The 27,645-nt window shown below is 45.3% G+C and overlaps 1 protein-coding gene and 2 long non-coding RNA genes across 5 annotated transcripts in view; all 3 read left to right on the forward strand.

Moving 5' to 3' along the window:
* LOC149369659 (uncharacterized) overlaps positions 1-27,645 on the forward strand; it is a 177,270-nt gene that overhangs the window by 121,650 nt on the left and 27,975 nt on the right. The window lies entirely within an intron of this gene.
* LOC149369660 (uncharacterized) lies at positions 9,303-12,665 on the forward strand. Of its 2 annotated transcripts, XR_016285422.1 has the most exons (5): positions 9,303-9,373; positions 9,439-9,486; positions 10,520-10,678; positions 11,623-11,763; positions 12,257-12,665. It is a non-coding gene; the product is annotated as an uncharacterized LOC149369660 (long non-coding RNA). The 2 variants fall into 2 exon arrangements; XR_016285421.1 differs by having other exon boundaries at positions 9,323-9,486.
* On the forward strand, positions 18,639-22,012 carry LOC149369661 (uncharacterized). 2 transcript variants are annotated; one of them, XR_016285420.1, is made up of 5 exons: positions 18,639-18,709; positions 18,775-18,822; positions 19,856-20,014; positions 20,961-21,101; positions 21,595-22,012. It is a non-coding gene; the product is annotated as an uncharacterized LOC149369661 (long non-coding RNA). The 2 variants fall into 2 exon arrangements; XR_016285419.1 differs by having other exon boundaries at positions 18,659-18,822.

The raw sequence follows: 27,645 nt of genomic DNA on the forward strand, positions 1-27,645 counted from the left end.
GGGCTTCGTCATAAGTACGATCATTTTCAGATTACGCCATTTTATAACATTAACTCGCCTGGCCGCTTCTCTTTCCTGCTGCTGAGATTGTTTACCCGCGACGTTCAGGCGCGCTTTTTCTGAAAGCGCTAGTCAAAGCTCTGTAGATTGCTAACTGTACTGGCTGTGGGCTGTGTGGCTGGGCTTCGTCATAAGTACGATCATTTTCAGATTACGCCATTTTATAACATTAACTCGCCTGGCCGCTTCTCTTTCCTGCTGCTGAGATTGTTTACCCGCGACGTTAAGCGCGCTTTTTCTGAAAGCGCTAGTCAAAGCTCTGTAGATTGCTAACTGTACTGGCTGTGTGCTGTGTGGCTGGGCTTCGTCATAAGTACGATCATTTTCAGATTACGCCATTTTATAACATTAACTCGCCTGGCCGCTTCTCTTTCCTGCTGCTGAGATTGTTTACCCGCGAAGTTCAGGCGCGCTTTTTCTGAAAGCGCTAGTCAAAGCTCTGTAGATTGCTAACTGTACTGGCTGTGGGCTGTGTGGCTGGGCTTCGTCATAAGTACGATCATTTTCAGATTACGCCTATTTATAACATTAACTCGCCTGGCCGCTTCTCTTTCCTGCTGCTGAGATTGTTTACCCGCGACGTTCAGGCGCGCTTTTTCTGAAAGCGCTAGTCAAAGCTCTGTAGATTGCTAACTGTACTGGCTGTGGGCTGTGTGGCTGGGCTTCGTCATAAGTACGATCATTTTCAGATTACGCCGTTTTGTAACATTAACTCGCCTGGCCGCTTCTCTTTCCTGCTGCTGAGATTGTTTACCCGCGACGTTCAGGCGCGCTTTTTCTGAAAGCGCTAGTCAAAGCTCTGTAGATTGCTAACTGTACTGGCTGTGGGCTGTGTGGCTGGGCTTCGTCATAAGTACGATCATTTTCAGATTACGCCGTTTTGTAACATTAACTCGCCTGGCCGCTTCTCTTTCCTGCTGCTGAGATTGTTTACCCGCGACGTTCAGGCGCGCTTTTTCTGAAAGCGCTAGTCAAAGCTCTGTAGATTGCTAACTGTACTGGCTGTGTGCTGTGTGGCTGGGCTTCGTCATAAGTACGATCATTTTCAGATTACGCCGTTTTGTAACATTAACTCGCCTGGCCGCTTCTCTCTCCTGCTGCTGAGATTGTTTACCCGCGACGTTCAGGCGCGCTTTTTCTGAAAGCGCTAGTCAAAGCTCTGTAGATTGCTAACTGTACTGGCTGTGGGCTGTGTGGCTGGGCTTCGTCATAAGTACGATCATTTTCAGATTACGCCGTTTTGTAACATTAACTCGCCTGGCCGCTTCTCTTTCCTGCTGCTGAGATTGTTTACCCGCGACGTTCAGGCGCGCTTTTTCTGAAAGCGCTAGTCAAAGCTCTGTAGATTGCTAACTGTACTGGCTGTGTGCTGTGTGGCTGGGCTTCGTCATAAGTACGATCATTTTCAGATTACGCCGTTTTGTAACATTAACTCGCCTGGCCGCTTCTCTTTCCTGCTGCTGAGATTGTTTACCCGCGACGTTCAGGCGCGCTTTTTCTGAAAGCGCTAGTCAAAGCTCTGTAGATTGCTAACTGTACTGGCTGTGGGCTGTGTGGCTGGGCTTCGTCATAAGTACGATCATTTTCAGATTACGCCATTTTATAACATTAACTCGCCTGGCCGCTTCTCTTTCCTGCTGCTGAGATTGTTTACCCGCGACGTTCAGGCGCGCTTTTTCTGAAAGCGCTAGTCAAAGCTCTGTAGATTGCTAACTGTACTGGCTGTGGGCTGTGTGGCTGGGCTTCGTCATAAGTACGATCATTTTCAGATTACGCCGTTTTGTAACATTAACTCGCCTGGCCGCTTCTCTTTCCTGCTGCTGAGATTGTTTACCCGCGACGTTCAGGCGCGCTTTTTCTGAAAGCGCTAGTCAAAGCTCTGTAGATTGCTAACTGTACTGGCTGTGTGCTGTGTGGCTGGGCTTCGTCATAAGTACGATCATTTTCAGATTACGCCGTTTTGTAACATTAACTCGCCTGGCCGCTTCTCTTTCCTGCTGCTGAGATTGTTTACCCGCGACGTTCAGGCGCGCTTTTTCTGAAAGCGCTAGTCAAAGCTCTGTAGATTGCTAACTGTACTGGCTGTGGGCTGTGTGGCTGGGCTTCGTCATAAGTACGATCATTTTCAGATTACGCCATTTTATAACATTAACTCGCCTGGCCGCTTCTCTTTCCTGCTGCTGAGATTGTTTACCCGCGACGTTCAGGCGCGCTTTTTCTGAAAGCGCTAGTCAAAGCTCTGTAGATTGCTAACTGTACTGGCTGTGTGCTGTGTGGCTGGGCTTCGTCATAAGTACGATCATTTTCAAATTACGCCGTTCTGTAACATTAACTCGCCTGGCCGCTTCTCTTTCCTGCTGCTGAGATTGTTTACCCGCGACGTTCAGGCGCGCTTTTTCTGAAAGCGCTAGTCAAAGCTCTGTAGATTGCTAACTGTACTGGCTGTGGGCTGTGTGGCTGGGCTTCGTCATAAGTACGATCATTTTCAGATTACGCCGTTTTGTAACATTAACTCGCCTGGCCGCTTCTCTTTCCTGCTGCTGAGATTGTTTACCCGCGACGTTCAGGCGCGCTTTTTCTGAAAGCGCTAGTCAAAGCTCTGTAGATTGCTAACTGTACTGGCTGTGTGCTGTGTGGCTGGGCTTCGTCATAAGTACGATCATTTTCAGATTACGCCGTTTTGTAACATTAACTCGCCTGGCCGCTTCTCTTTCCTGCTGCTGAGATTGTTTACCCGCGACGTTCAGGCGCGCTTTTTCTGAAAGCGCTAGTCAAAGCTCTGTAGATTGCTAACTGTACTGGCTGTGGGCTGTGTGGCTGGGCTTCGTCATAAGTACGATCATTTTCAGATTACGCCATTTTATAACATTAACTCGCCTGGCCGCTTCTCTTTCCTGCTGCTGAGATTGTTTACCCGCGACGTTCAGGCGCGCTTTTTCTGAAAGCGCTAGTCAAAGCTCTGTAGATTGCTAACTGTACTGGCTGTGTGCTGTGTGGCTGGGCTTCGTCATAAGTACGATCATTTTCAAATTACGCCGTTCTGTAACATTAACTCGCCTGGCCGCTTCTCTTTCCTGCTGCTGAGATTGTTTACCCGCGACGTTCAGGCCCGCTTTTTCTGAAAGCGCTAGTCAAAGCTCTGTAGATTGCTAACTGTACTGGCTGTGTGCTGTGTGGCTGGGCTTCGTCATAAGTACGATCATTTTCAGATTACGCCGTTTTGTAACATTAACTCGCCTGGCCGCTTCTCTTTCCTGCTGCTGAGATTGTTTACCCGCGACGTTCAGGCGCGCTTTTTCTGAAAGCGCTAGTCAAAGCTCTGTAGATTGCTAACTGTACTGGCTGTGTGCTGTGTGGCTGGGCTTCGTCATAAGTACGATCATTTTCAGATTACGCCGTTTTGTAACATTAACTCGCCTGGCCGCTTCTCTTTCCTGCTGCTGAGATTGTTTACCCGCGACGTTCAGGCGCGCTTTTTCTGAAAGCGCTAGTCAAAGCTCTGTAGATTGCTAACTGTACTGGCTGTGGGCTGTGTGGCTGGGCTTCGTCATAAGTACGATCATTTTCATATTACGCCATTTTATAACATTAACTCGCCTGGCCGCTTCTCTTTCCTGCTGCTGAGATTGTTTACCCGCGACGTTCAGGCGCGCTTTTTCTGAAAGCGCTAGTCAAAGCTCTGTAGATTGCTAACTGTACTGGCTGTGGGCTGTGTGGCTGGGCTTCGTCATAAGTACGATCATTTTCAGATTACGCCGTTTTGTAACATTAACTCGCCCTGCCGCTTCTCTTTCCTGCTGCTGAGATTGTTTACCCGCGACGTTCAGGCGCGCTTTTTCTGAAAGCGCTAGTCAAAGCTCTGTAGATTGCTAACTGTACTGGCTGTGGGCTGTGTGGCTGGGCTTCGTAATAAGTACGATCATTTTCAGATTACGCCGTTTTGTAACATTAACTCGCCTGGCCGCTTCTCTTTGCTGCTGCTGAGATTGTTTACCCGCGACGTTCAGGCGCGCTTTTTCTGAAAGCGCTAGTCAAAGATCTGTAGATTGCTAACTGTACTGGCTGTGGGCTGTGTGGCTGGGCTTCGTCATAAGTACGATCATTTTCAGGTTACGCCGTTTTGTAACATTAACTCGATTGGCCGCTTCTCTTTCCTGCTGCTGAGATTGTTTACCCGCGACGTTCAGGCGCGCTTTTTCTGAAAGCGCTTGTCAAAGCTCTGTAGATTGCTAACTGTACTGGCTGTGGGCTGTGTGGCTGGGCTTCGTCATAAGTACGATCATTTTCAGATTACGCCGTTTTGTAACATTAACTCGCCTGGCCGCTTCTCTTTCCTGCTGCTGAGATTGTTTACCCGCGACGTTCAGGCGCGCTTTTTCTGAAAGCGCTAGTCAAAGCTCTGTAGATTGCTAACTGTACTGGCTGTGGGCTGTGTGGCTGGGCTTCGTCATAAGTACGATCATTTTCAGATTACGCCGTTTTGTAACATTAACTCGCCTGGCCGCTTCTCTTTCCTGCTGCTGAGATTGTTTACCCGCGACGTTCAGGCGCGCTTTTTCTGAAAGCGCTAGTCAAAGCTCTGTAGATTGCTAACTGTATTGGCTGTGGGCTGTGTGGCTGGGCTTCGTCATAAGTACGATCATTTTCAGATTGCGCCGTTTTGTAACATTAACTCGCCTGGCCGCTTCTCTTTCCTGCTGCTGAGATTGTTTACCCGCGACGTTCAGGCGCGCTTTTTCTGAAAGCGCTAGTCAAAGCTCTGTAGATTGCTAACTGTACTGGCTGTGTGCTGTGTGGCTGGGCTTCGTCATAAGTACGATCATTTTCAGATTACGCCATTTTATAACATTAACTCGCCTGGCCGCTTCTCTTTCCTGCTGCTGAGATTGTTTACCCGCGACGTTCAGGCGCGCTTTTTCTGAAAGCGCTAGTCAAAGCTCTGTAGATTGCTAACTGTACTGGCTGTGGGCTGTGTGGCTGGGCTTCGTCATAAGTACGATCATTTTCAGATTACTCCATTTTATAACATTAACTCGCCTGGCCGCTTCTCTTTCCTGCTGCTGAGATTGTTTACCCGCGACGTTCAGGCGCGCTTTTTCTGAAAGCGCTAGTCAAAACTCTGTAGATTGCTAACTGTACTGGCTGTGGGCTGTGTGGCTGGGCTTCGTCATAAGTACGATCATTTTCAGATTACGCCATTTTATAACATTAACTCGCCTGGCCGCTTCTCTTTCCTGCTGCTGAGATTGTTTACCCGCGACGTTCAGGCGCGCTTTTTCTGAAAGCGCTAGTCAAAGCTCTGTAGATTGCTAACTGTACTGGCTGTGGGCTGTGTGGCTGGGCTTCGTCATAAGTACGATCATTTTCAGATTACGCCATTTTATAACATTAACTCGCCTGGCCGCTTCTCTTTCCTGCTGCTGAGATTGTTTACCCGCGACGTTCAGGCGCGCTTTTTCTGAAAGCGCTAGTCAAAGCTCTGTAGATTGCTAACTGTACTGGCTGTGTGCTGTGTGGCTGGGCTTCGTCATAAGTACGATCATTTTCAGATTACGCCATTTTATAACATTAACTCGCCTGGCCGCTTCTCTTTCCTGCTGCTGAGATTGTTTACCCGCGAAGTTCAGGCGCGCTTTTGCTGAAAGCGCTAGTCAAAGCTCTGTAGATTGCTAACTGTACTGGCTGTGGGCTGTGTGGCTGGGCTTCGTCATAAGTACGATCATTTTCAGATTACGCCATTTTATAACATTAACTCGCCTGGCCGCTTGTCTTTCCTGCTGCTGAGATTGTTTACCCGCGACGTTCAGGCGCGCTTTTTCTGAAAGCGCTAGTCAAAGCTCTGTAGATTGCTAACTGTACTGGCTGTGGGCTGTGTGGCTGGGCTTCGTCATAAGTACGATCATTTTCAGATTACGCCGTTTTGTAACATTAACTCGCCTGGCCGCTTCTCTTTCCTGCTGCTGAGATTGTTTACCCGCGACGTTCAGGCGCGCTTTTTCTGAAAGCGCTAGTCAAAGCTCTGTAGATTGCTAACTGTACTGGCTGTGTGCTGTGTGGCTGGGATTCGTCATAAGTACGATCATTTTCAGATTACGCCATTTTATAACATTAACTCGCCTGGCCGCTTCTCTTTCCTGCTGCTGAGATTGTTTACCCGCGACGTTCAGGCGCGCTTTTTCTGAAAGCGCTAGTCAAAGCTCTGTAGATTGCTAACTGTACTGGCTGTGGGCTGTGTGGCTTGGCTTCGTCATAAGTACGATCATTTTCAGATTACGCCGTTTTGTAACATTAACTCGCCTGGCCGCTTCTCTTTCCTGCTGCTGAGATTGTTTACCCGCGACGTTCAGGCGCGCTTTTTCTGAAAGCGCTAGTCAAAGCTCTGTAGATTGCTAACTGTACTCGCTGTGGGCTGTGTGGCTGGGCTTCGTCATAAGTACGATCATTTTCAGATTACGCCGTTTTGTAACATTAACTCGCCTGGACGCTTCTCTTTCCTGCTGCTGAGATTGTTTACCCGCGACGTTCAGGCGCGCTTTTTCTGAAAGCGCTAGTCAAAGCTCTGTAGATTGCTAACTGTACTGGCTGTGTGCTGTGTGGCTGGGCTTCGTCATAAGTACGATCATTTTCAGATTACGCCGTTTTGTAACATTAACTCGCCTGGCCGCTTCTCTTTCCTGCTGCTGAGATTGTTTACTCGCGACGTTCAGGCGCGCTTTTTCTGAAAGCGCTAGTCAAAGCTCTGTAGATTGCTAACTGTACTGGCTGTGGGCTGTGTGGCTTTGCTTCGTCATAAGTACGATCATTTTCAGATTACGCCGTTTTGTAACATTAACTCGCCTGGCCGCTTCTCTTTCCTGCTGCTGAGATTGTTTACCCGCGACGTTCAGGCGCGCTTTTTCTGAAAGCGCTAGTCAAAGCTCTGTAGATTGCTAACTGTACTGGCTGTGTGCTGTGTGGCTGGGATTCGTCATAAGTACGATCATTTTCAGATTACGCCATTTTATAACATTAACTCGCCTGGCCGCTTCTCTTTCCTGCTGCTGAGATTGTTTACCCGCGACGTTCAGGCGCGCTTTTTCTGAAAGCGCTAGTCAAAGCTCTGTAGATTGCTAACTGTACTGGCTGTGGGCTGTGTGGCTGGGCTTCGTCATAAGTACGATCATTTTCAGATTACTCCATTTTATAACATTAACTCGCCTGGCCGCTTCTCTTTCCTGCTGCTGAGATTGTTTACCCGCGACGTTCAGGCGCGCTTTTTCTGAAAGCGCTAGTCAAAACTCTGTAGATTGCTAACTGTACTGGCTGTGGGCTGTGTGGCTGGGCTTCGTCATAAGTACGATCATTTTCAGATTACGCCATTTTATAACATTAACTCGCCTGGCCGCTTCTCTTTCCTGCTGCTGAGATTGTTTACCCGCGACGTTCAGGCGCGCTTTTTCTGAAAGCGCTAGTCAAAGCTCTGTAGATTGCTAACTGTACTGGCTGTGGGCTGTGTGGCTGGGCTTCGTCATAAGTACGATCATTTTCAGATTACGCCATTTTATAACATTAACTCGCCTGGCCGCTTCTCTTTCCTGCTGCTGAGATTGTTTACCCGCGACGTTCAGGCGCGCTTTTTCTGAAAGCGCTAGTCAAAGCTCTGTAGATTGCTAACTGTACTGGCTGTGTGCTGTGAGGCTGGGCTTCGTCATAAGTACGATCATTTTCAGATTACGCCGTTTTGTTACATTAACTCGCCTGGCCGCTTCTCTTTCCTGCTGCTGAGATTGTTTACCCGCGACGTTCAGGCGCGCTTTTTCTGAAAGCGCTAGTCAAAGCTCTGTAGATTGCTAACTGTACTGGCTGTGGGCTGTGTGGCTGGGCTTCGTCATAAGTACGATCATTTTCAGATTACGCCATTTTATAACATTAACTCGCCTGGCCGCTTCACTTTCCTGTTGCTGAGATTGTTTACCCGCGACGTTCAGGCGCGCTTTTTCTGAAAGCGCTAGTCAAAGCTCTGTAGATTGCTAACTGTACTGGCTGTGTGCTGTGTGGCTGGGCTTCGTCATAAGTACGATCATTTTCAGATTACGCCATTTTATAACATTAACTCGCCTGGCTGCTTCTCTTTCCTGCTTGAGATTGTTTACCCGCGACGTTCAGGCGCGCTTTTTCTGAAAGCGCTAGTCAAAGCTCTGTAGATTGCTAACTGTACTGGCTGTGTGCTGTGTGGCTGGGCTTCGTCATAAGTACGATCATTTTCAGATTACGCCATTTTATAACATTAACTCGCCTGGCCGCTTCTCTTTCCTGCTGCTGAGATTGTTTACCCGCGACGTTCAGGCGCGCTTTTTCTGAAAGCGCTAGTCAAAGCTCTGTACCCAGACAACACCAAAGATCCGTAGGACGTCCCAAAAATGTACGCACGTCCCACATCCCTAACAGGACGTCCCTGGGACATCCGTATGAAGTCCGCACTGGGATTATCCCGGGAACAGTCACGGCTCGAACCTTACACGGACATGACGTCCGTATGAAAGCCGCGGTGGGATCATGCTGAAAACAGTCGCAGATCGGTTGTTATAAGGAAGTGTTTATATTCAGAGGGTCTGAATCGTGCAGATGGCCATACAATTCTCATGAGCGCTCGAGTGGCACGCTCCACTGTCCTTTTCCGACGTCTTTGGCTAGCGGGCTTGATACAGCTGTTTAGAACAAGTAAACAATAATCCATGCGATGTATAAGCGCATGATGTCACAAAGTAATACACAACCCAGTACTTATTTTTTGAAAGAGCCAAAAAACCGTTAAAAGCAGAGGGCCATTAGCTGAATACAGGAACCCTAAACTTTAAAACTTCGAAATTAGGGAAGGGCGACCTAATTACTCTAACTGTGAACCTGGCTCAAATAGTCTAATACCCTTTTGTTATAGCTATCGAGGGTAAGCTTGCACTCTTCTCCTCCAAGATCACAACATAACCACCTTGACGCCAATTGTATTCCCGCCTTCCGACCATAACAGCCACTGACGATGACAGTGACACCACAGCAAAAACAACTGGCCACTTGTTCGTGCTCTTAGAGCAGTGATCATGAAACTTAATAACACGCATCCTTTTTTGCAGTTATTTTTTGGTTTATTTAGGATCACAGTTTTATTTTTGTCTTAGGTACATGTTGCTTAAAAAGGCTCTTTGCTCATTAGCTCAATGGCACCACCATCGTCATCGCACTACTGAAACAAAAAAACAATGCAAGTTATTTTGCATAGCTTGGTGGTTTGAGGCGTGTATTAGCCAGTTTTCCGTTTTTTGGACCAAAATTTCAGGTAATTATTGACGTTCTTACTGCATGTTGGTTGCGTAACGAGTGTAAATTTTTTTACGTATTCAGCAAGGTTCCAGCAGCGGGAAACACGGATGGCACATGCGGCAAGTGAAAGTAAGTGGCAGTCGGTAGTCCTCGCCTGGTGTGTGAGCCGTGTGGCGTGATTTCTAGCTTTTGAAGTAATTTTAGCGGCGGTATTAAAGTTCAGTGACTGATGCTGGCTCAACATGAGCAGAAGCTTACTGGGGGCCAGTATATTAATCTGGTGACAGCATAATGGCTACGGTGCCGAGGAGTAATGCTTACAGGCGTGCACGCCGAGAGGCACGTCGTGATATTGAGCTAATAGCGTCGGCTGTTGGCGATGGTATTGCATACGACCCTTCTTAATCTGATCCGTGTGCTGCTGCAAAGTCGCAAGAGCAACTAGATCCTAGCTCGTCGCATGTTCCGTGCCTTCAACATTCGATTGAATATGCGCCTAAAGTTCCTGTTCTAATTTTGATTTGGTTTATTGGTTTGTTTGGGTCTAACGTCCCAAATCAACTCAGGCTCAGAGGGACACCGTAGTGAAGGGCTCCGGAAATTTCGACCACCTGAGGTTCTTTAATGGGCACTGACATCGCACAGTACACGAGCCTCTAGAATTTCACCTCCAACGAAATTCGACCGCCGCGGCCGGGATCGAACCCACGTCTTTCGGGTCAGCAGCCGAGTGCCGCAACCACTGAGCCGGGGCGGGGCTGTTTTAATTTTGTATTCTGTTCATAACTGTTGCATGCGCACAGTTTTCTTTTATTGGTTTGTTACCTAGATATATATAGTATTGAAGAGAACTATTGCAATTTCATTTGAACTGTATGTATTGTTTGGGCCTTTTGCATCCAAAAAATGAGGTCATGCATGTTTTTACGTACGAATTTTTTGCTGGCGAGGGCCAAATCTGCCCCTGTGTCACATGGATGGCTCATAATGAAGGGCATATGCATGTTTAATTGTACCACCTAGGGATACCTCACAACAGCATGCCAGCTGCCTTCAATATGATAAAAACTGACTATAGCAATAGAGTTCCCCACTGTTAACTTGAGAAATCCTGATTTTATTTTCTTGGTCTGATTTCGAACCTAATTCTGTTTTGATCTAGAGAAATCACATGACTGTGCAAGATGGAGACACTGCAAGAGAAAAGACATCTCGCATTCTGCGAAGTATTCTAACATCTGAACTGGCTTCTAGCTACAGCTGGTGTGGTGCCAAGGGAAGAACAGGCTCTGTGAGCTGAATATATGCAAAATCATGTGCAGTAAGTATTATTTGGAGGAAGCTATTTCAAATCTTAAAGGAGCACAGGTATAAAATTTTAAACTCAATAAGTGATCCTATCTTTGTCCTGGGCACAAAGGGTTTTACTATTCCAAATTCTCTGATTTCACTGATTCCACATGCCGAAAATCATTGACAGAGGAGCTGTTAGCCAATGCTGACATCTATCATCTATATATGGACTGGTTGGCAGAGTCACTAGCAAAACATTGGGTAAGTCCTAAACATGCCATCACATGATGCCATAATGGACTCCAGCACTGGCATTGACCTGACAGAGACCAAAAGTACTCATATAAGACAGTTTAACTGTTCACACTGTGGACTAGATATTTAAGCTTATTTCCATGAATAATTGGCTTTTACGTCTCATTAAAAGCAGAAAAATGAACACCCCAGAACACTGTGTCTGTATCCCTTTAAGACTTCGAATATAAATCAGATCACAGAATCAATATCTACATTAAGTGTTTATAATTGAATTTGTAGGTCTTGGTAGGATTGCGTCAAGACCAGTGATATTTGCTTTGAAAAAAAAAAGACAAATTTTCATTGTTTATTTTCAGATCTGCACATTCACACACTTCACAACTAGCCACATGGATTTTTGTTGTCATCTGGTTCATTGGCTCATGGCTGCAGTACCATGAATGTTACCACAGTTTAGAACAAGCTAGAATTACAGCTTTCATAGTGTGCATTTGGGACTGTTTTCATACTGCCTGCGCAGAAGGCATGGTCCAGCAATGGAATTGGTTATAAGATGTGTAGAAATATGCCATCCTTTGTTACTCAAGCCCATGCCCTTTGCCTGCTGATTCAAAATTAAGGAAATGCAGTAAAGTTTGGCTACAAAAATTTTTAGAGGTGAGATATATCTTTCTATAAAAAATACATAACATATACCCTCTCATCTGTATATAGGTTGCCTAACTGACCAGCAGACCTCAACTCGGGCACAGCAAACTACGCTGAAAGAAATCAAAAAGGCAGCCATGTCATGGTTTCGGCATGCAACTGAACGGGTAATGCGCAAGAAAACTGGCTCCTGAGCAAAACTAAACGGTGAGTGTGTTGCTAGTGTGCTACATTTTTTTGTTGATATTAACATCTTGGGTTGAGGATTTTTCATTCGAAACTGTTGATATTTTTCCTGTGACACTGTGCTGAGAGATGATTGATTTTGAGAGCACAGAATTCAGTAGATTATTTCAATAGATACCGTGAAAACTTCTGCATATCAGCCTGTGTAGTTAGGTAGAATCATGAAATGTATCTTTAAGTTAACTTGGGTATTCTTAGCCTGCTAAGTCCTCACGCACCTCTCTTTACTTGGCTGTCTGTTTGTGGTGGTTTTACTCCTGGAAGTATGTACATTTACTTGTGCAAGGATTAATTCCTCGCGGCAAGTACCATTTGGTGCCAACACCATGTGAAGGTGCTGCAATTTGTATATTGTGCTGCAAGTTTTTTTTTCAAATGCAGTCAGTGATTGAAAAAAAAGGTGAACTGAAAGAAGTGTCTATATGTATTGGCTTTTTTTTTGTCTTTCTTCCAGCAAGGCAGCCTATTTCAGCATTGGCCCAGGTGGCAGGATTTCTGCTTTACATGTATACATGACTCTTCTTTTCGATGACACTATAGCAGAACCGAAAAGAAGACTGCCTAGAATGAAAAGACAAGCAATATCTTGAAAACGTGTCACTTTATTGATACCTAGCAGTTGTAGTATACTTAAGTGTCTAGAAATGCAATGCTTTGTGCATGAACAATTTCTCTTTCTCTGATCAAGCTGGGCATTTTGTTGCCCATCTGAAATTTGCTTGTATCGAGCTATACTTGCTGTTTTGGTCTCTAGTCCCACTATGCTTGTGTAAATTTGTTCCCGACTGCTACTACTAGAGTTATTTTTCACCCCCGTAGTGCGTTTGTATTGCTGTTCCAGGAAAAAAAAGATGATATGTGGATTTTAATGACTTATGGTCTATATAAGAGACGACCATAGTTCCTGTGGCTTGTAGTAGGCTTATAACTTGTTAATGTTAATATCATACTATATGCAGCGTGTTTTAGATTTTTTTCTTCTGGCCGTGCTAGCTGCTTTGAAGCCCATCTACTCCTTATGCACACTTATACGTGCTTTTTATTTCTAGTCCTGTGCTTGCTGAAATGTGATTCTGAATGGTTGTGCTTGTGTCAATATTTCAACCTCTGATCTGTGTACATGTATTGCTGTTATAGCAAAAAAAGGCTCATTTGTGATTTAATAATCTTTATTGTTTTGAGTGAGACAAGCATAGTAGCAGTCAGACAACCTTTCTTATTTTAGTCATTCCACGTGCAGCTTAACTGAAATGTTTATCTTCTGACCATGCTAATTGCCTTGAAGGCCACCTACTACTTATGCACAGCTATATACCTGCTTTTATCTCTAGTTGCATGCTTGCTGAAATTTGATCCTGACAGATAGTGCTTATGTTATTATTTTAATCTCTAATCTGTGTAGTTGGGTTGTATTACTGTTATAGCAAGAAAGGGTCATTTGTGTTTTAAGAACATTGATTATTCTAAATAAGACAATAGTTCCTATACCTTATTGCAGTCGCATAATTTGCCTCATTTTAGCTATGCTACGTGCAGTGTGATCGAGATTTTTTTCACCTCTGCTGCGTATGCTTGTATTGTTGTTTCAGTAAAAAAAAGTTGCATTTGTGTTTTTAGTTTGGTTTTCTGGCGTTTTACATCCCAAAGTGACCCAGGCTATAAGGGATGCCATAGTGGAGGGCTCCAGATAATTTCGACTACCTGGGGTCCTCTAGCGTGCACTGACATCGCACAGTACACTGGCCTCTCAACTTCTCGCCTCCTTCGAAATGGGACTGCCATGGCTGGGATTGAACCCGCGTCTTTTGGGTCAGCAGCCGAGCACCATATGACCAATGAGGCACTGAGTGGCATATTTGTGTTTTGTTGCATTCATTATTTAAGAGATATAATATTCATGCCTTACAGTATGCCGCTACTGTTTGTTTTAATGTCATGCCCTTTGCAGTGCAATTAATATTTTTTGTTCTGACCAAGATTATCATCCCGAAGCCTGTTTAGACCTTACATGACTTATATGTTATACCTGCTGTTTTAACCGTATATTTATTTTGAATCTCTCTATTTTGCAACTCTGCATCTGGGGTTGGCTTGGCTACTTATGGTATTGGAATCCTACTGCTTCAAGTTTGAAAACGTGATAATGTTGGCTCACACTAACCAGACAAGCTAACCAAAATTAATGAAGCCTATTACACACATTGCGAAGGAAGGTCTATGTGCACACCATCCATGACCTTGCTCTTAATAACGAGAAATGCCTGAGAGGAGCTGTTAAAGCTGTGTTAGTGCTTCCTTTATGTGAGTTGTTCTGTTTCATGTGCTGTTATTAAAAATAAAATTCAGCTGTGAATCAGCATTCGGCCTGATCATCAGCATGCCCCATATATTTGAATAAAACTATTTTAGCCAAAGCTTTGTGTTTTAAATCACTGTGCAGCATAATCCAGGCCTGTTTTCTAACTTTGTGTCGTTTTTACTATAGCATCGCTCTCGGCCATATGCAATTGGCCGAAATGCCAGAAGCGGAAGCTGGTTCTGTTGCGGCTACGAGGCACTGCTTCTGCTTCTGGTATTTTGGTCAGTCATGCGTGACCAGTAGCGACACTTTTGAAAAGGACACGAGGTTATATTGGGTCCTGGCCAAGGAAAAAATAAAAAAGTAACGTCCTATTGCAGTCCTGCGAAGGTCCCAAAAATGTACTCGGCAGACATCCGAAGGACTTCTTTCGGCGTTTCACTTCGGATGTTTTCAGGGTTTTTTCGGGACATCCGCGGGATGTGCGTAAAGTCCTGCCGCGGACTTCCCAAGGACGTCCTTAGGATGTAGTTGTGTTGTCTGGGTAGATTGCTAACTGTACTGGCTGTGGGCTGTGTGGCTGGGCTTCGTAATAAGTACGATCATTTTCAGATTACGCCATTTTATAACATTAACTCGCCTGGCCGCTTCTGTTTCCTGCTGCTGAGATTGTTTACCCGCGACGTTCAGGCGCGCTTTTTCTGAAAGCGCTAGTCAAAGCTCTGTAGATTGCTAACTGTACTGGCTGTGGGCTGTGTGGCTGGGCTTCGTCATAAGTACGATCATTTTCAGATTACGCCGTTTTGTAACATTAACTCGCCTGGCCGCTTCTCTTTCCTGCTGCTGAGATTGAAGAAGAAGGCAGAACACCGACCAAAAAACAATGAACACTTTAAACGACGTTTCGGCTCCCACACGGGAGCCTTGTTCACAAAAAGGTACAGACGTGAAAGGCTGGCTATTTATGCTTTAAAATGTGCCCTAGGCAGCGGGCGTATGCACTATGAAGTGCCCCGTCAGTGCGATTAAGTTGATGAAGTCGAGGGTTAGACGGAAACCCGTCTGGTCGGGGGTGTACATGAAGAAGAAGGCAGAACACCGACCAAAAAACAATGAACACTTTAAACGACGTTTCGGCTCCCACACGGGAGCCTTGTTCACAAAAAGGTACAGACGTGAAAGGCTGGCTATTTATGCTTTAAAATGTGCCCTAGGCAGCGGGCGTATGCACTATGAAGTGCCCCGTCAGATTGCTGAGATTGTTTACCCGCGACGTTCAGGCGCGCTTTTTCTGAAAGCGCTAGTCAAAGCTCTGTAGATTGCTAACTGTACTGGCTGTGGGCTGTGTGGCTGGGCTTCGTCATAAGTACGATCATTTTCAGATTACGCCATTTTATAACATTAACTCGCCTGGCCGCTTCTCTTTCCTGCTGCTGAGATTGTTTACCCGCGACGTTCAGGCGCGCTTTTTCTGAAAGCGCTAGTCAAAGCTCTGTAGATTGCTAACTGTACTGGCTGTGTGCTGTGAGGCTGGGCTTCGTCATAAGTACGATCATTTTCAGATTACGCCGTTTTGTTACATTAACTCGCCTGGCCGCTTCTCTTTCCTGCTGCTGAGATTGTTTACCCGCGACGTTCAGGCGCGCTTTTTCTGAAAGCGCTAGTCAAAGCTCTGTAGATTGCTAACTGTACTGGCTGTGGGCTGTGTGGCTGGGCTTCGTCATAAGTACGATCATTTTCAGATTACGCCGTTTTGTAACATTAACTCGCCTGGCCGCTTCACTTTCCTGCTGCTGAGATTGTTTACCCGCGTCGTTCAGGCGCGCATTTTCTGAAAGCGCTAGTCAAAGCTCTGTAGATTGCTAACTGTACTGGCTGTGGGCTGTGTGGCTGGGCTTCGTCATAAGTACGATCATTTTCAGATTACGCCATTTTATAACATTAACTCGCCTGGCCGCTTCTCTTTCCTGCTGCTGAGATTGTTTACCCGCGACGTTCAGGCGCGCTTTTTCTGAAAGCGCTAGTCAAAGCTCTGTAGATTGCTAACTGTACTGGCTGCGTGCTGTGTGGCTGGGATTCGTCATAAGTACGATCATTTTCAGATTACGCCATTTTATAACATTAACTCGCCTGGCCGCTTCTCTTTCCTGCTGCTGAGATTGTTTACCCGCGACGTTCAGGCGCGCTTTTTCTGAAAGCGCTAGTCAAAGCTCTGTAGATTGCTAACTGTACTGGCTGTGGGCTGTGTGGCTGGGCTTCGTCATAAGTACGATCATTTTCAGATTACGCCGTTTTGTAACATTAACTCGCCTGGCCGCTTCTCTTTCCTGCTGCTGAGATTGTTTACCCGCGACGTTCAGGCGCGCTTTTTCTGAAAGCGCTAGTCAAAGCTCTGTAGATTGCTAACTGTACTGGCTGTGGGCTGTGTGGCTGGGCTTCGTCATAAGTACGATCATTTTCAGATTACGCCGTTTTGTAATATTAACTCGCCTGGACGCTTCTCTTTCCTGCTGCTGAGATTGTTTACCCGCGACGTTCAGGCGCGCTTTTTCTGAAAGCGCTAGTCAAAGCTCTGTAGATTGCTAACTGTACTGGCTGTGTGCTGTGTGGCTGGGCTTCGTCATAAGTACGATCATTTTCAGATTACGCCGTTTTGTAACATTAACTCGCCTGGCCGCTTCTCTTTCCTGCTGCTGAGATTGTTTACCCGCGACGTTCAGGCGCGCTTTTTCTGAAAGCGGTAGTCAAAGCTCTGTAGATTGCTAACTGTACTGGCTGTGGGCTGTGTGGCTTTGCTTCGTCATAAGTACGATCATTTTCAGATTACGCCGTTTTGTAACATTAACTCGCCTGGCCGCTTCTCTTTCCTGCTGCTGAGATTGTTTACCCGCTACGTTGAGGCGCGCTTTTTCTGAAAGCGCTAGTCAAAGCTCTGTAGATTGCTAACTGTACTGACTGTGTGCTGTGTGGCTGGGATTCGTCATAAGTACGATCATTTTCAGATTACGCCATTTTATAACATTAACTCGCCTGGCCGCTTCTCTTTCCTGCTGCTGAGATTGTTTACCCGCGACGTTCAGGCGCGCTTTTTCTGAAAGCGCTAGTCAAAGCTCTGTAGATTGCTAACTGTACTGGCTGTGGGCTGTGTGGCTGGGCTTCGTCATAAGTACGATCATTTTCAGATTACGCCATTTTATAACATTAACTCGCCTGGCCGCTTCACTTTCCTGTTGCTGAGATTGTTTACCCGCGACGTTCAGGCGCGCTTTTTCTGAAAGCGCTAGTCAAAGCTCTGTAGATTGCTAACTGTACTGGCTGTGTGCTGTGTGGCTGGGCTTCGTCATAAGTACGATCATTTTCAGATTACGCCATTTTATAACATTAACTCGCCTGGCCGCTTCTCTTTCCTGCTGCTGAGATTGTTTACCCGCGACGTTCAGGCGCGCTTTTTCTGAAAGCGCTAGTCAAAGCTCTGTAGATTGCTAACTGTACTGGCTGTGTGCTGTGTGGCTGGGCTTCGTCATAAGTACGATCATTTTCAGATTACGCCATTTTATAACATTAACTCGCCTGGCCGCTTCTCTTTCCTGCTGCTGAGATTGTTTACCCGCGACGTTCAGGCGCGCTTTTTCTGAAAGCGCTAGTCAAAGCTCTGTACCCAGACAACACCAAAGATCCGTAGGACGTCCCAAAAATGTACGCACGTCCCACATCCCTAACAGGACGTCCCTGGGACATCCGTATGAAGTCCGCACTGGGATTATCCCGGGAACAGTCACGGCTCGAACCTTACACGGACATGACGTCCGTATGAAAGCCGCGGTGGGATCATGCTGAAAACAGTCGCAGATCGGTTGTTATAAGGAAGTGTTTATATTCAGAGGGTCTGAATCGTGCAGATGGCCATACAATTCTCATGAGCGCTCGAGTGGCACGCTCCACTGTCCTTTTCCGACGTCTTTGGCTAGCGGGCTTGATACAGCTGTTTAGAACAAGTAAACAATAATCCATGCGATGTATAAGCGCATGATGTCACAAAGTAATACACAACCCAGTACTTATTTTTTGAAAGAGCCAAAAAACCGTTAAAAGCAGAGGGCCATTAGCTGAATACAGGAACCCTAAACTTTAAAACTTCGAAATTAGGGAAGGGCGACCTAATTACTCTAACTGTGAACCTGGCTCAAATAGTCTAATACCCTTTTGTTATAGCTATCGAGGGTAAGCTTGCACTCTTCTCCTCCAAGATCACAACATAACCACCTTGACGCCAATTGTATTCCCGCCTTCCGACCATAACAGCCACTGACGATGACAGTGACACCACAGCAAAAACAACTGGCCACTTGTTCGTGCTCTTAGAGCAGTGATCATGAAACTTAATAACACGCATCCTTTTTTGCAGTTATTTTTTGGTTTATTTAGGATCACAGTTTTATTTTTGTCTTAGGTACATGTTGCTTAAAAAGGCTCTTTGCTCATTAGCTCAATGGCACCACCATCGTCATCGCACTACTGAAACAAAAAAACAATGCAAGTTATTTTGCATAGCTTGGTGGTTTGAGGCGTGTATTAGCCAGTTTTCCGTTTTTTGGACCAAAATTTCAGGTAATTATTGACGTTCTTACTGCATGTTGGTTGCGTAACGAGTGTAAATTTTTTTACGTATTCAGCAAGGTTCCAGCAGCGGGAAACACGGATGGCACATGCGGCAAGTGAAAGTAAGTGGCAGTCGGTAGTCCTCGCCTGGTGTGTGAGCCGTGTGGCGTGATTTCTAGCTTTTGAAGTAATTTTAGCGGCGGTATTAAAGTTCAGTGACTGATGCTGGCTCAACATGAGCAGAAGCTTACTGGGGGCCAGTATATTAATCTGGTGACAGCATAATGGCTACGGTGCCGAGGAGTAATGCTTACAGGCGTGCACGCCGAGAGGCACGTCGTGATATTGAGCTAATAGCGTCGGCTGTTGGCGATGGTATTGCATACGACCCTTCTTAATCTGATCCGTGTGCTGCTGCAAAGTCGCAAGAGCAACTAGATCCTAGCTCGTCGCATGTTCCGTGCCTTCAACATTCGATTGAATATGCGCCTAAAGTTCCTGTTCTAATTTTGATTTGGTTTATTGGTTTGTTTGGGTCTAACGTCCCAAATCAACTCAGGCTCAGAGGGACACCGTAGTGAAGGGCTCCGGAAATTTCGACCACCTGGGGTTCTTTAATGGGCACTGACATCGCACAGTACACGAGCCTCTAGAATTTCACCTCCAACGAAATTCGACCGCCGCGGCCGGGATCGAACCCAAGTCTTTCGGGTCAGCAGCCGAGTGCCGCAACCACTGAGCCGGGGCGGGGCTGTTTTAATTTTGTATTCTGTTCATAACTGTTGCATGCGCACAGTTTTCTTTTATTGGTTTGTTACCTAGATATATATAGTATTGAAGAGAACTATTGCAATTTCATTTGAACTGTATGTATTGTTTGGGCCTTTTGCATCCAAAAAATGAGGTCATGCATGTTTTTACGTACGAATTTTTTGCTGGCGAGGGCCAAATCTGCCCCTGTGTCACATGGATGGCTCATAATGAAGGGCATATGCATGTTTAATTGTACCACCTAGGGATACCTCACAACAGCATGCCAGCTGCCTTCAATATGATAAAAACTGACTATAGCAATAGAGTTCCCCACTGTTAACTTGAGAAATCCTGATTTTATTTTCTTGGTCTGATTTCGAACCTAATTCTGTTTTGATCTAGAGAAATCACATGACTGTGCAAGATGGAGACACTGCAAGAGAAAAGACATCTCGCATTCTGCGAAGTATTCTAACATCTGAACTGGCTTCTAGCTACAGCTGGTGTGGTGCCAAGGGAAGAACAGGCTCTGTGAGCTGAATATATGCAAAATCATGTGCAGTAAGTATTATTTGGAGGAAGCTATTTCAAATCTTAAAGGAGCACAGGTATAAAATTTTAAACTCAATAAGTGATCCTATCTTTGTCCTGGGCACAAAGGGTTTTACTATTCCAAATTCTCTGATTTCACTGATTCCACATGCCGAAAATCATTGACAGAGGAGCTGTTAGCCAATGCTGACATCTATCATCTATATATGGACTGGTTGGCAGAGTCACTAGCAAAACATTGGGTAAGTCCTAAACATGCCATCACATGATGCCATAATGGACTCCAGCACTGGCATTGACCTGACAGAGACCAAAAGTACTCATATAAGACAGTTTAACTGTTCACACTGTGGACTAGATATTTAAGCTTATTTCCATGAATAATTGGCTTTTACGTCTCATTAAAAGCAGAAAAATGAACACCCCAGAACACTGTGTCTGTATCCCTTTAAGACTTCGAATATAAATCAGATCACAGAATCAATATCTACATTAAGTGTTTATAATTGAATTTGTAGGTCTTGGTAGGATTGCGTCAAGACCAGTGATATTTGCTTTGAAAAAAAAAAATGACAAATTTTCATTGTTTATTTTCAGATCTGCACATTCACACACTTCACAACTAGCCACATGGATTTTTGTTGTCATCTGGTTCATTGGCTCATGGCTGCAGTACCATGAATGTTACCACAGTTTAGAACAAGCTAGAATTACAGCTTTCATAGTGTGCATTTGGGACTGTTTTCATACTGCCTGCGCAGAAGGCATGGTCCAGCAATGGAATTGGTTATAAGATGTGTAGAAATATGCCATCCTTTGTTACTCAAGCCCATGCCCTTTGCCTGCTGATTCAAAATTAAGGAAATGCAGTAAAGTTTGGCTACAAAAATTTTTAGAGGTGAGATATATCTTTCTATAAAAAATACATAACATATACCCTCTCATCTGTATATAGGTTGCCTAACTGACCAGCAGACCTCAACTCGGGCACAGCAAACTACGCTGAAAGAAATCAAAAAGGCAGCCATGTCATGGTTTCGGCATGCAACTGAACGGGTAATGCGCAAGAAAACTGGCTCCTGAGCAAAACTAAACGGTGAGTGTGTTGCTAGTGTGCTACATTTTTTTGTTGATATTAACATCTTGGGTTGAGGATTTTTCATTCGAAACTGTTGATATTTTTCCTGTGACACTGTGCTGAGAGATGATTGATTTTGAGAGCACAGAATTCAGTAGATTATTTCAATAGATACCGTGAAAACTTCTGCATATCAGCCTGTGTAGTTAGGTAGAATCATGAAATGTATCTTTAAGTTAACTTGGGTATTCTTAGCCTGCTAAGTCCTCACGCACCTCTCTTTACTTGGCTGTCTGTTTGTGGTGGTTTTACTCCTGGAAGTATGTACATTTACTTGTGCAAGGATTAATTCCTCGCGGCAAGTACCATTTGGTGCCAACACCATGTGAAGGTGCTGCAATTTGTATATTGTGCTGCAAGTTTTTTTTTCAAATGCAGTCAGTGATTGAAAAAAAAGGTGAACTGAAAGAAGTGTCTATATGTATTGGCTTTTTTTTTGTCTTTCTTCCAGCAAGGCAGCCTATTTCAGCATTGGCCCAGGTGGCAGGATTTCTGCTTTACATGTATACATGACTCTTCTTTTCGATGACACTATAGCAGAACCGAAAAGAAGACTGCCTAGAATGAAAAGACAAGCAATATCTTGAAAACGTGTCACTTTATTGATACCTAGCAGTTGTAGTATACTTAAGTGTCTAGAAATGCAATGCTTTGTGCATGAACAATTTCTTTTTCTCTGATCAAGCTGGGCATTTTGTTGCCCATCTGAAATTTGCTTGTATCGAGCTATACTTGCTGTTTTGGTCTCTAGTCCCACTATGCTTGTGTAAATTTGTTCCCGACTGCTACTACTAGAGTTATTTTTCACCCCCGTAGTGCGTTTGTATTGCTGTTCCAGGAAAAAAAAGATGATATGTGGATTTTAATGACTTATGGTCTATATAAGAGACGACCATAGTTCCTGTGGCTTGTAGTAGGCTTATAACTTGTTAATGTTAATATCATACTATATGCAGCGTGTTTTAGATTTTTTTCTTCTGGCCGTGCTAGCTGCTTTGAAGCCCATCTACTCCTTATGCACACTTATACGTGCTTTTTATTTCTAGTCCTGTGCTTGCTGAAATGTGATTCTGAATGGTTGTGCTTGTGTCAATATTTCAACCTCTGATCTGTGTACATGTATTGCTGTTATAGCAAAAAAAGGCTCATTTGTGATTTAATAATCTTTATTGTTTTGAGTGAGACAAGCATAGTAGCAGTCAGACAACCTTTCTTATTTTAGTCATTCCACGTGCAGCTTAACTGAAATGTTTATCTTCTGACCATGCTAATTGCCTTGAAGGCCACCTACTACTTATGCACAGCTATATACCTGCTTTTATCTCTAGTTGCATGCTTGCTGAAATTTGATCCTGACAGATAGTGCTTATGTTATTATTTTAATCTCTAATCTGTGTAGTTGGGTTGTATTACTGTTATAGCAAGAAAGGGTCATTTGTGTTTTAAGAACATTGATTATTCTAAATAAGACAATAGTTCCTATACCTTATTGCAGTCGCATAATTTGCCTCATTTTAGCTATGCTACGTGCAGTGTGATCGAGATTTTTTTCACCTCTGCTGCGTATGCTTGTATTGTTGTTTCAGTAAAAAAAAGTTGCATTTGTGTTTTTAGTTTGGTTTTCTGGCGTTTTACATCCCAAAGTGACCCAGGCTATAAGGGATGCCATAGTGGAGGGCTCCAGATAATTTCGACTACCTGGGGTCCTCTAGCGTGCACTGACATCGCACAGTACGCTGGCCTCTCAACTTCTCGCCTCCTTCGAAATGGGACTGCCATGGCTGGGATTGAACCCGCGTCTTTTGGGTCAGCAGCCGAGCACCATATGACCAATGAGGCACTGAGTGGCATATTTGTGTTTTGTTGCATTCATTATTTAAGAGATATAATATTCATGCCTTACAGTATGCCGCTACTGTTTGTTTTAATGTCATGCCCTTTGCAGTGCAATTAATATTTTTTGTTCTGACCAAGATTATCATCCCGAAGCCTGTTTAGACCTTACATGACTTATATGTTATACCTGCTGTTTTAACCGTATAGTTATTTTGAATCTCTCTATTTTGCAACTCTGCATCTGGGGTTGGCTTGGCTACTTATGGTATTGGAATCCTACTGCTTCAAGTTTGAAAACGTGATAATGTTGGCTCACACTAACCAGACAAGCTAACCAAAATTAATGAAGCCTATTACACACATTGCGAAGGAAGGTCTATGTGCACACCATCCATGACCTTGCTCTTAATAACGAGAAATGCCTGAGAGGAGCTGTTAAAGCTGTGTTAGTGCTTCCTTTATGTGAGTTGTTCTGTTTCATGTGCTGTTATTAAAAATAAAATTCAGCTGTGAATCAGCATTCGGCCTGGTCATCAGCATGCCCCATATATTTGAATAAAACTATTTTAGCCAAAGCTTTGTGTTTTAAATCACTGTGCAGCATAATCCAGGCCTGTTTTCTAACTTTGTGTCGTTTTTACTATAGCATCGCTCTCGGCCATATGCAATTGGCCGAAATGCCAGAAGCGGAAGCTGGTTCTGTTGCGGCTACGAGGCACTGCTTCTGCTTCTGGTATTTTGGTCAGTCATGCGTGACCAGTAGCGACACTTTTGAAAAGGACACGAGGTTATATTGGGTCCTGGCCAAGGAAAAAATAAAAAAGTAACGTCCTATTGCAGTCCTGCGAAGGTCCCAAAAATGTACTCGGCAGACATCCGAAGGACTTCTTTCGGCGTTTCACTTCGGATGTTTTCAGGGTTTTTTCGGGACATCCGCGGGATGTGCGTAAAGTCCTGCCGCGGACTTCCCAAGGACGTCCTTAGGATGTAGGTGTGTTGTCTGGGTAGATTGCTAACTGTACTGGCTGTGGGCTGTGTGGCTGGGCTTCGTAATAAGTACGATCATTTTCAGATTACGCCATTTTATAACATTAACTCGCCTGGCCGCTTCTGTTTCCTGCTGCTGAGATTGTTTACCCGCGACGTTCAGGCGCGCTTTTTCTGAAAGCGCTAGTCAAAGCTCTGTAGATTGCTAACTGTACTGGCTGTGGGCTGTGTGGCTGGGCTTCGTCATAAGTACGATCATTTTCAGATTACGCCGTTTTGTAACATTAACTCGCCTGGCCGCTTCTCTTTCCTGCTGCTGAGATTGAAGAAGAAGGCAGAACACCGACCAAAAAACAATGAACACTTTAAACGACGTTTCGGCTCCCACACGGGAGCCTTGTTCACAAAAAGGTACAGACGTGAAAGGCTGGCTATTTATGCTTTAAAATGTGCCCTAGGCAGCGGGCGTATGCACTATGAAGTGCCCCGTCAGTGCGATTAAGTTGATGAAGTCGAGGGTTGGACGGAAACCCGTCTGGTCGGGGGTGTACATGAAGAAGAAGGCAGAACACCGACCAAAAAACAATGAACACTTTAAACGACGTTTCGGCTCCCACACGGGAGCCTTGTTCACAAAAAGGTACAGACGTGAAAGGCTGGCTATTTATGCTTTAAAATGTGCCCTAGGCAGCGGGCGTATGCACTATGAAGTGCCCCGTCAGATTGCTGAGATTGTTTACCCGCGACGTTCAGGCGCGCTTTTTCTGAAAGCGCTAGTCAAAGCGCTGTAGATTGCTAACTGTACTGGCTGTGTGCTGTGTGGCTGGGCTTCGTCATAAGTACGATCATTTTCAGATTACGCCATTTTATAACATTAACTCGCCTGGCCGCTTCTCTTTCCTGCTGCTGAGATTGTTTACCCGCGACGTTCAGGCGCGCTTTTTCTGAAAGCGCTAGTCAAAGCTCTGTAGATTGCTAACTGTACTGGCTGTGTGCTGTGTGGCTGGGCTTCGTCATAAGTACGATCATTTTCAGATTACGCCGTTTTGTAACATTAACTCGCCTGGCCGCTTCTCTTTCCTGCTGCTGAGATTGTTTACCCGCGACGTTCAGGCGCGCTTTTTCTGAAAGCGCTAGTCAAAGCTCTGTAGATTGCTAACTGTACTGGCTGTGGGCTGTGTGGCTGGGCTTCGTCATAAGTACGATCATTTTCAGATTACGCCGTTTTGTAACATTAACTCGCCTGGCCGCTTCTCTTTCCTGCTGCTGAGATTGTTTACCCGCGACGTTCAGGCGCGCTTTTTCTGAAAGCGCTAGTCAAAGCTCTGTAGATTGCTAACTGTACTGGCTGTGGGCTGTGTGGCTGGGCTTCGTCATAAGTACGATCATTTTCAGATTACGCCGTTTTGTAACATTAACTCGCCTGGCCGCTTCTCTTTCCTGCTGCTGAGATTGTTTACCCGCGACGTTCAGGCGCGCTTTTTCTGAAAGCGCTAGTCAAAGCTCTCTAGATTGCTAACTGTACTGGCTGTGTGCTGTGTGGCTGGGCTTCGTCATAAGTACGATCATTTTCAGATTACGCCGTTTTGTAACATTAACTCGCCTGGCCGCTTCTCTTTCCTGCTGCTGAGATTGTTTACCCGCGACGTTCAGGCGCGCTTTTTCTGAAAGCGCTAGTCAATGCTCTGTAGATTGCTAACTGTACTGGCTGTGGGCTGTGTGGCTGGGCTTCGTCATAAGTACGATCATTTCCAGATTACGCCATTTTATAACATTAACTCGCCTGGCCGCTTCTCTTTCCTGCTGCTGAGATTGTTTACCCGCGACGTTCAGGCGCGCTTTTTCTGAAAGCGCTAGTCAAAGCTCTGTAGATTGCTAACTGTACTGGCTGTGTGCTGTGTGGCTGGGCTTCGTCATAAGTACGATCATTTTCAGATTACGCCGTTTTGTAACATTAACTCGCCTGGCCGCTTCTCTTTCCTGCTGCTGAGATTGTTTACCCGCGACGTTCAGGCGCGCTTTTTCTGAAAGCGCTAGTCAAAGCTCTGTAGATTGCTAACTGTACTGGCTGTGTGCTGTGTGGCTGGGCTTCGTCATAAGTACGATCATTTTCAGATTACGCCGTTTTGTAACATTAACTCGCCTGGCCGCTTCTCTTTCCTGCTGCTGAGATTGTTTACCCGCGACGTACAGGCGCGCTTTTTCTGAAAGCGCTAGTCAAAGCTCTGTAGATTGCTAACTGTACTGGCTGTGTGCTGTGTGGCTGGGCTTCGTCATAAGTACGATCATTTTCAGATTACGCCATTTTGTAACATTAACTCGCCTGGCCTCTTCTCTTTCCTGCTGCTGAGATTGTTTACCCGCGACGTTCAGGCGCGCTTTTTCTGAAAGCGCTAGTCAAAGCTCTGTAGATTGCTAACTGTACTGGCTGTGTGCTGTGTGGCTGGGCTTCGTCATAAGTACGATCATTTTCAGATTACGCCGTTTTGTAACATTAACTCGCCTGGCCTCTTCTCTTTCCTGCTGCTGAGATTGTTTACCCGCGGCGTTCAGGCGCGCTTTTTCTGAAAGCGCTAGTCAAAGCTCTGTAGATTGCTAACTGTACTGGCTGTGGGCTGTGTGGCTGGGCTTCGTCATAAGTACGATCATTTTCAGATTACGCCATTTTATAACATTAACTCGCCTGGCCGCTTCTCTTTCCTGCTGCTGAGATTGTTTACCCGCGACGTTCAGGCGCGCTTTTTCTGAAAGCGCTAGTCAAAGCTCTGTAGATTGCTAACTGTACTGGCTGTGGGCTGTGTGGCTGGGCTTCGTCATAAGTACGATCATTTTCAGATTACGCCATTTTATAACATTAACTCGCCTGGCCGCTTCTCTTTCCTGCTGCGGAGATTGTTTACCCGCGACGTTCAGGCGCGCTTTTTCTGAAAGCGCTAGTCAATGCTCTGTAGATTGCTAACTGTACTGGCTGTGGGCTGTGTGGCTGGGCTTCGTCATAAGTACGATCATTTTCAGATTACGCCATTTTATAACATTAACTCGCCTGGCCGCTTCTCTTTCCTGCTGCTGAGATTGTTTACCCGCGACGTTCAGGCGCGCTTTTTCTGAAAGCGCTAGTCAAAGCTCTGTAGATTGCTAACTGTACTGGCTGTGGGCTGTGTGGCTGGGCTTCGTCATAAGTACGATCATTTTCAGATTACGCCATTTTATAACATTAACTCGCCTGGCCGCTTCTCTTTCCTGCTGCTGAGATTGTTTACCCGCGACGTTCAGGCGCGCTTTTTCTGAAAGCGCTAGTCAATGCTCTGTAGATTGCTAACTGTACTGGCTGTGGGCTGTGTGGCTGGGCTTCGTCATAAGTACGATCATTTTCAGATTACGCCATTTTATAACATTAACTCGCCTGGCCGCTTCTCTTTCCTGCTGCTGAGATTGTTTACCCGCGGCGTTCAGGCGCGCTTTTTCTGAAAGCGCTAGTCAATGCTCTGTAGATTGCTAACTGTACTGGCTGTGGGCTGTGTGGCTGGGCTTCGTCATAAGTACGATCATTTTCAGATTACGCCATTTTATAACATTAACTCGCCTGGCCGCTTCTCTTTCCTGCTGCTGAGATTGTTTACCCGCGACGTTCAGGCGCGCTTTTTCTGAAAGCGCTAGTCAATGCTCTGTAGATTGCTAA

The sequence above is a fragment of the Amblyomma mixtum genome, chromosome 1, assembly GCF_055824585.1.
Source record: "Amblyomma mixtum isolate Tamu chromosome 1, ASM5582458v1, whole genome shotgun sequence".
In the NCBI taxonomy this organism is placed as follows: Eukaryota; Metazoa; Arthropoda; class Arachnida; order Ixodida; family Ixodidae; genus Amblyomma; species Amblyomma mixtum.